A 9,886-nucleotide genomic window follows, 5' to 3' on the forward strand; every position below is an offset into this window, starting at 1 on the left:
TGGGCCAAAAAAGCATCTGCCCCACAAGCTATATCTTTCTTAGCTTGAACTGCTGATATAACTGATGGTCTTGCCTTTAACTTACTTCCCACGAATTCTAAATAATCCTCATCCGAAAGTTGAAAACCAATTACTCGTCTTCTACAATCAATATTCGCAGAATAACGATACAGCCAATCCATATCCAAAATTATATCAAAACCAAGCAACTTGAATACAATCAAATCTGCATCCAGTGTCCTTCCACCAAGATCCAAAGGACAACCCAAAGCAACCTTGGAGCAACACACGATCTCGCCATTAGGAAGAGCCACAACTAAGGATTGTGGTAGAGGTTCCGTAACCAAATTGCACATCCGTGCAAACGTGGCAGACACAAAAGATTGGGACGCCCCAGAATCAAACAAAGTACAAGCATAAAAATCATATAGACGAACTCTTCCTGATGCAACACAACCACCAAACAAATTCAAAAAACCCAACCACACCAAACAATAAACCCAAATAAAATAACTACATACATACCAGTAATCACTCCAGCATCATGGGTCTCTGGAGCCTCATAATCCACGTCGCCAGGAGTCACTGCATAAACTCGGGCTTGTACCAACTGTCTCTGGTTGCCCCTTCCACCTCGACGACCTCCTCGTCCTCCTTGACCTCCTTGAACTAGACTGGGACACTCCTGAGCAAAGTGACCCGGCTGGCCACATCTAAAACACTGAATGCCCCTTTGACCACAATCGCCCTCATGGGCTCTACTACATCTCGGGCATACTGGAGTCCGGCCTCCTGCACGAACACCGAAGGTTGTCTGTGGACGGGTCCCGGTCCTCTGAACAAATTTCTGTGGCGATCCAGAACTGCTTCCTTCACCAAGATAACTCCGTCTTTTCTGACCTGGAGGGGAGCCCACTACAAAGCTACTCTCGTGCTCTGCGATACTGGCCAAGTCTACCAACTTCTGAAATTCCACAATCTGGAGACAAGCCACTTGTCTGCGTACTTCAGGGCGTAGACCCTCCATAAAACGCTCCACCTGCAGCTCTTCGGTGGCAATGAGGTGAGGAGCGAACCGTCCAAGCTCCATAAATTTCATTGCATATTGCTCGACCGTCATACCTCCTTGAACCAAATTATTAAACTCCCGAGCCTTCTGCCTTCTCACTGAAACAGGAAAGTATCGATCATCAAATTCCTTTTTAAACCGCTGCCAGGACACAACAGCCAAGGATCCGAACTCCATTTCTAGGAGTGACCGCTTGGTCTCCCACCAGTATGCTGCTTCACCTTGTAGCATATAACTTTCATACAAAACCATCTGGACCTCAGTACACCCACAGACTTCAAAGGTCCTTTCCAAATCTAGAATCCACCTCCTAGCTCGCATTGGATCCTCCTCCCCAGTAAAGGCAGGAGTCCTATGCGCCAGGAAGCGCTCATAGGTGCACCCCACTTGGACCGCTCTATTTAGATCTCCTTGCGGCGGTCGGAAATTCTGCTCGTACAAGTCTGACATCCTATTCAACGCCCTTGCAATGGCATCGTCTCTTTCACCCCTGGATAGCTCATCTTCGGGCACATTAGCTTGCCTTCTTGGTCTCACCATAGTCCTGTCATAGAGCAACCTCCAACCCCGCTTAAATCCAGATAAAACCAAGCTCAACCAAAGCAACACAAAAATACAATAACATAAAATTAAATTAAATAACATCAATTAACATAAAATAAAACAACAATAAACTCATAATAACACATATTTATTTTTAAAATAATCATTTAACTTACAACACTTTAAAAAAAAATTATTTTAAAACAATAAAATAATTTCTGGTACTATCCTAAGGGACATGTGGTTTTACCCAGAGCCGAACTGCTCTGATACCACCTGTGGCGCCCCCGACCCCCATTATAGAAATACACGGGGATCGAGACGCCGGGATGATGACAACACGATCACACATCCCAACGAAAGTGCCAAGTGTGTGTACATGCAACGGTGTACAACAACAACGCAGCGGATTAGTCAACTAAGTACCAGAATTTAAATACAAGTAAACAACAATAAAGTTTTAAAAGTAGTTATACAGTCATCCAAAATAAAGTTAACACATGTCCCAAAAATACAAAGGGTAAAATAAAATAACAATAAACAGTGATCCCAGATCACTCCTCGGGCGGAGCCGTCTCCTCAGGCTCACCCTCCTCCTCCTCATCTGCATCAAAATCTGCGTTACCACAGAATGGTACCGCAGGTAAGTATAACCCAAAAATAATCTCAGGAATAAAATGCATTTAATACAACTAACATGCATGCATATGAAGAAATATGCATTTTCCTCAAAATATCATTTTCCCCAAAAATGATAATTTTCCAACACACGCCAAAATCTCATTTTTAGCCAAAACATACAATCCAACATTTTCCCAGAAAATGATTTAAACAAAACTCAACAATTTATCGGACACTGTAGGCGGGAATCACAGGCGGGACTCTGCCACCATCCCTGCTTACCACCATCCCTACTGCGTGCACCGTAGGCGGGAATCACAGGCGGGACACAACCACCATCCCTGCTTACCACCGTCCCTACCGCGTGCACTGTAGGCGGGAATCACAGGCGGGACTCTACCACCATCCCTACAGTCTCTTTCCATTCTTTCTCAAATCAATCAATCCAAACAAAACCAATTTCTCACACATGAAATCATAACTTTTCCAAATCACACATGCACATGAATGCAATACACGAAAACCCAGTTTTCTTTACAAACATGATCATGCATGAAATATTGATATGCACATGTACCAACACAAATCCACATTCCTCAATAACCAATAACCAATCCAATCAAACCAACCCAAACAACTCCAATCATCAATCCATCCGACCCCCGAACTCCTCGGACTCAGTCCGGCATGTCAAACAAATACAGTGTAATATGTTAGTGCAAAAATACATTTAAATTACGAAAGTTCTTTGGAGAAATACTTACAGCGCTATAAGATAATTTCCGGAGGATCACAAAGCTGAAAAAGGCGACGTCTGAGCAACACCACAGTGTAAAATACACTGTGGCCGTGGGTCACAAATACCCACTTTTCAGCGGAGACAAACGAAGACCCCAAAATGATAGGGTAGGGCCTAGAGAGGTCGGTGAAGCCAATGGTGGTGGTTGTTTGCCGTGGATGACGGCGCAAATGGTGGTTTAAGGCCAAAAATGTACAAATCAGAAATGGACTTGGTGGGGCTTCACCGGTGACGGATCGGAGCTGGGGTTGGGTCCAAAGGGTTGCCAAGAGGTCGGGGATGAAGTGGTAGGAAGATGGTGGCCAATGGCGGTGCGACGGCGGCGCAACGGCGGAAAGAGTGCCGCGGCTTCGTGGGTCTCGTGGGGCTAACGGCGGCTTGGATGGAAGTGAGGTTGGTGGGGTAAGGTCGCCGGCGGCAGGGGAACCGAATGGAGGGGGCGGTGTCGACCACGGCGGCTCGACGGCGGCGGGCTGGGGTGGAGGCCGAAGTCGCACGGGAGAGAGGAGAGAGTTGGGTCGCGCGGGAAAGAAAGAAGACTGAAGGAAATAAGGAGAAAAGAAAAAAGAAGGAAAATAAAAGGAGAGGAAAGAAAAAGAGGGGAAAGAAATGAGGTCCAATCCTCATAACTTGGGTCACGAAAATGATCCAACGGAAATGATTTTAAAACCACAAATTAAATAAAATAATTTAAACGTAATGGTAAAGTCAAATTGAAATAATTAAATCTCACAGTATTAATTTAAATATTAAAAGCAATTTAAATACATAACAATAAATAAATATTAAGAAAGCACATAAAAATAATTTTCACCAAATTAAAAATCCTAAAAATAACCCAATTAAAATCCAGTAATTTTAAAACAAAAGAATAATTTTTTGAATAACATAAAAATAATCATTCAATAAAAATACACTAAAATACGGGGTGTTACATAGCATGTAAACACGAGCATTTATAAAGTTCGGTATGCAGAATAAGACATTTACTTTCAAAATGCAGAAACAACAAATTTTCTTTTAGAATGCAGAAACAACATATTTTCTTTCAAAATGCATAAACAAAACTTGTTACAAAATATCGGAGCGAAATTTTCAGAAAAACAAACTTATTACCGAAAAGAAAATCCTTTGACATTTCCAAACTGAAACATTATATTCATATCATCTCATAGCATCACATCAGGACAAATACCATGTTTAACCCGCGTGGTAGGGTTATAAACCACCATTATACCCGTGGCTGGGCCGTATACCATGTTTCACTCCCATGGTAGGGTTATAAACCACCATAATACTCGTGGCTGGGCCATATTCCATGTTTCACTCCCGTGGTAGGGTTATAAACCACCATTATACCCGTGGCTGGGTCGTATATCATGTTTCACCCCCGTGGTAGGGATATAAACCACCATTATACCCGTGGCTGGGCCTTAACAGAAACAGAATGGAACATCATCGGAACCAGATCACATTCAAATACAGAATCAGAACTTCATGCCAAGGTTTTCAGATGACTCATCATATCCAAACAAAATACTGAATAGCTTTAGATCATTTCACATGTTCAAAATAAACAGAATTCAAAACATCTTCATTTATTCATAGCAAAAACTTTTAGATTTTCATATTCGCTCCTTTTGCATAGTTCAGAAACAGAATGCGCAAAATTAGCTCATGTCTACACCAGTCATGACAGAACATAATTTCTCTTATATAGAATTTATGCATATTAACAAACATTTGAGGTCGTTTCATATTTCTTTTCAAACAAACATGCATATTTTCTAAGTCGACCTCATTTCATTTTTTTTATGCAAAACTAGTATATGAACCCCACTTACCTGGGCAACTTAGCTTTTCAGAAATTTCCTCAAAAATGTCTAGTCGACTATAAATCGTCACCTATAAAAATAATCACATAATTTCCGTAAGTTTTCAATCAATCACGGATTTCGATATTTAAGCCTAAGATTCTTAAATAACCTATTTGAATTCCTCAAAACTTAAAACGTTCATAATCCCAAAATATATTATCACTTCCTAAAATCACCAATATCCACTATAATCCACATCAAACACAAAACATCAATATTTAAACTCGAAACAGCCAACAAATCTCATAGCATAAACCAATCACACCAACAACTCCATCATCCAATCCAACCAACCACCTTACTCCTCGGACTCAGTCCGGCACAACCAACCAATTCACAGTAAATATGAGTTAGCGGGAAAATACATTTAAATCTCAAAAGTTCTTTGAGAAAATACTTACAATGCTATAATATAATTTTTGAAAGATCACGAAAGTGCTAGAAGCGGCAACATAGCAACAACACAATGCCAAAAGCACTGTGGCCGTGGGTCTCAAAAACCCACTTTTGAATGGTGACAAACCAAGACCCGAGATTGCTAGGGTAGGGCTTAGCGATGTCGGTGAAGTTAGTGGTGGTGGTGGTTGGCCGTGGGTGGCGGCGTGGGCGGCGGTTTAAGGCCAAAATGTTCAAATCGGAGATGGAGATAGATGGGGCTTCACCGGTGACAGATCGGAGCCAAGGATGGGTGCACTAGGTTGCTAGGAGGTCGAGGATGAAGTGGTGAAGAAATGGTGGCTGGTGGTGGCGCGACGGCAGCGCACGAGCACAAGGAACGCTGCGGCATAGTGTTGCGCGTGGGGGCAAACGGCGACGCGAGAAGGGCTGATATTGGAGGGAGGTGGTCGCCGGAGGGTGGGGAAGGCCATGGGCTGGGCGGTGTCGCCGGACGAAGGCACACGGTGGCGGGCTGGGGAGGAGAGGAAGAGAAGTCGCGCAGGAAAGCAACGGTTCCGGAAGAAAAGAAAGAAAAAAAAAAAGGAAAGGGAAAAAGAAAGAGGAAAAAGAAAAAAAAATGGAGGGAAAAGAATGAGGTCTAATCCTCACAACTTGGATCACAAAATTTCAGTGAAAATTATTTCAAAACAACAATTTAAATAAAATTAATTTAAACACAGTGACTAAGTAAAATAAAATAATCAAATCCAACAATACCATAATTTTAAAACCCACAAACTAATTTATATCAAGAAAAATTTAAATGCATAACAATTATTAATATTAAGGAAACATGTCAAATTTAATTTTCACAAATTAATAAAAATCATAAAAACAAACCCACTAAAATCTAAAAATTTAAAACAAGAGAATCAAGTTTTAAATTAATAACAAATAATCATTCAATTAAAAAAAATACACTAAAATACGGGGTGTTACAGAAATTTTTACTAGATCAGAGAGTGGGCATTCCAATGCAGCAAAAATGGATATTGAAGCTCATGGGGTATGATTTTTTGGTGGAATACAAAAAGGGGAGAGAGAACATGGTAGTGGATGCCTTATCTAGGCAAGAGCTGGAAAATGAAGTGACGGTGACTCTAATTACACTTCCTAGCTGGGATTGGCTCACTGAAATTAAAAGCCTCTATGATTTTGATGCAGAAGTAATATCATTGTTTCAAAAACACCAAGAAAACAGGTTGCCTCCTCAATTTGTGGTCAAAGATGGGGTCTTATTTTGTAAAAACAGAATCTATATTCATGCCCACTCAGACCTCATTGACAAAATCCTACACTTGGTGCATAGCAGCCCCATAGGAGGACATTTGGGATTTGATAAGACCCTGCATAGACTCACTAAAGATTTCTTTTGGCCTGGTTTAAAAAGAGATTTAAAATTTTTTCTACGGAGCTGCGACATGTGTCAAACGGTGAAGGTGGATAACACACTACTGAGTGGACTCCTACAACCTCTTCCAATACCATCCAGCCCTTGGACAGATATCTCCATGGAGTTTGTAGAGGGTCTACCCCATTCTCAAGGTTTTAATGCCTTATGGGTAGTGGTGGACAGATTTACAAAGTATGCCCACTTCATACCCATTTCACATCCCTACACAGCTAAGGTGGTGGCTCAACTGTTTGTTAAGCATATCTTTAAGCTACATGAATGCCCCATTCCATTGTCTCAGATAGAGACCCCACATTCACAAGCAAATTTTGGAAAGAATTGTTCTCATTGCAGGGTGTGCAACTGGCTTTCAGCACTGCCTACCATCCTCAAACAGATGGTCAAACAGAGGCAGTGAATAAGTGGGTCGAGAACTACCTAAGGAGCTATGTCAGTGACAATCCTAAGGATTGGTCTAATTGGGTTACCTTGGCTGAATGGTGTTATAATTCAACCCAACATGCCTCAACCAAAATTACTCCCATTGAGGCACTTTATGGCTACGTACCACCTAAACTGACTAGTTACCTACCAAACACAGCAAGGATAGCAGAGGTCAAAATTACCTTGCAGCAGAGGGATCAAATTTGGCACCTGTTAAGACAAAATCTTGTTAGGGCTCAGGAAAGGATGAAGAAATATGCAGATAAACACAGGAAAGAACAACAATACCAGGCAGGGGATTGGGTCTATTTAAGACTACAGCCATATCGTTAGTCTTCAATTCATCACAGACAAAATTTTAAACTATCCCCTCGTTACTATGGCCCCTTTCAGATCCAAGAAAAAATTGGTGAAGTGGCTTACAAACTCCAGCTACCTAGCACAACACAGATACACAACGTATTTCATGTGTCTCAACTAAAGCCAACCCTAGCTCACAATGTGAACCCACTTCCTACCCTACCACCAGTTAACTCAAAGGGCATTTTGAAGCCAGAACCGGAAGAAATAATTTCAAGGAGGATGAGAAAAGTAAAGAACCTACCTTCAGTCGAAGTGCTAGTTCGTTGGCAAGGGCAGCCCGTGGAGGAAGCTTCTTGGGAACCTTATCGACAGCTCTGTGGGGACTTCCCTCACCTTGTGGGCAAGGTTCTCTAAGGGAGAGGGATTTGTTACACAATGGCTAGGGGCAATGAGGTGAAGAGGAGAAGTGCAGTTGCGAAGGGGCGTACGAAGTGATGAGGAACGTGATGAAGACTTGTGAGAAATTGGGGAAGAATAGATCGACCAAGCCCTAGAATGTTAAGTGATGTTATGGACTTCATGGGCCAATGGAAAGAAGGGTATTGTGCTTCAAGTTACAAGGGACGTGGCTGGAAGCTTCACTTATTGGGCCATTGTTATTTGTTTTGATTTGATGTCTAATGTAATAGCTACAGCCCATTATGTGTTAAGGGCAGTTTAGTCATTTCCTGCTTTCAGTACTATTTAGGTCTGTCACTATGACAGAGTTAGTTATGCAAAAACAATCCAGAATATTCTCTACTCAGAAATTGGAGGAGCCTCCCTCGAAGCAGGCCTTTTTTCATCTCTATCAATATACAAATTCTCATTTTCAAGTATTCATTCTCATTCATCCACTACAATTAATCTGTTACATCAACAGATCACGGTTAGCTTATTGGTGAGTGGCATGTATATTTTTATTTCTTTTGTGTATGCACGTTGTACACAAGGGGAACGTAGAAGTTTATGGGAGGAGTTGAACACTGTGGTTCCAAATCAAGCAATCTGGGCAATGGGGGGGGACTTAATATTATTAGAATAGATAATAAGAGTAGAGGTGGTCATCCAAGATCTAGGACAGCTATGCAGGAGTTTAACACATGTATTGATTCCTGTGGTTTTTTAGATTTGTCATTTCTGGTAGTCGTTTTACATGGTGTAATGGACAAGGGGGTCATGGGCAAGGATGGGTGAGGCTGGATTGTGCTTTGGTTAATTCTCAAGCATTGGTTACCTGGCCAAATGTTCATTTGAAATATTTGTCAAGAACTACTTTTGATCATGCTCCAATGGTGATAAAATTAGTTAAATCTCAGCTTTATGGTTTTCCTTCATTCAAACTCCAACAAATGTGGGTGGAAAATGAATTGTTTATGGGGTTGATACAGAAGGTTTGGGAGGAGGAAGTGCAAGATATGGGTTTTTTTTTTGTTAGCAAAGAAGTTAAAAAGCATCAAAGATAATTTTGAGGGACTGAAATAAAAATGTCTTTGGGAAGACGAATGTGAATATCTGGGACTTGGAGCAACGGATTGAATGTTTGGAATTGAGGTGTTTTCACATCCAACAGGGATTTTGCTTATTTCGCATCTTTTGGATGGTACCGTTATATTTACAAACGATAATCTCAAGTCCCCTCGGAATATTTTGAAAATATTTGATACCTATGAGTTGTGGTCGGGTCAGTCGGTGAGTACGGAGAAATCTTCTCTTATTTTTTCTAAAGACATCACACCTGCATGACAGTGGTTTCTTCTTCGTTCTACTAGTTTCAAAGAAGGTTCCTCACCTTTTCGATACCTGGGAGTTCCTATTATTTTAGGGAAGCTTAAAGCTATGTATTGGAGGAAATAATGGCTAAAATTCGTGAGAGAATTTGTGGTTGGAAATCAAAGTTGCTTTCACAAGGGGCTCAACTGTGTCTTATAAAACAGGGGTTGGTGAGTATGCCTATCCATTTGTTATCAATTCTTAAGGTTTCAAAGGCTGTTTTGAAGATGCGGAATGTTTGTTTTAGTAAATCTTTTTGGGGATCTTCAGAAGGAAGGATGAACAAGTTGGTAGGCATCAAAAGGTTGGAAGATATACAATCTTCTTTACTTGTAAAATTTGCATGGAAGCTGCTTCATGAGGATTCTCTATGGGCAATTGTTTTTAGAGTAAAATATGTGAAGGATAAACATGTTTCATTGGTTGATGCAATTAAGGATTCAAGAACTTGGCATATGATTTTGAAGTGCCTGCCATTAGTCTCGAGTCAGTCCTATTGGAAGGTTAGAGAGGGTAGGTTTTCTTTTTGGTATGATCGTTGGTCGGAAGAGGGTCCTGTGATTAATCATTTTTTCGAGATTCAATTC

Source organism: Juglans regia, chromosome 1 (genome assembly GCF_001411555.2).
Source record: "Juglans regia cultivar Chandler chromosome 1, Walnut 2.0, whole genome shotgun sequence".
In the NCBI taxonomy this organism is placed as follows: Eukaryota; Viridiplantae; Streptophyta; class Magnoliopsida; order Fagales; family Juglandaceae; genus Juglans; species Juglans regia.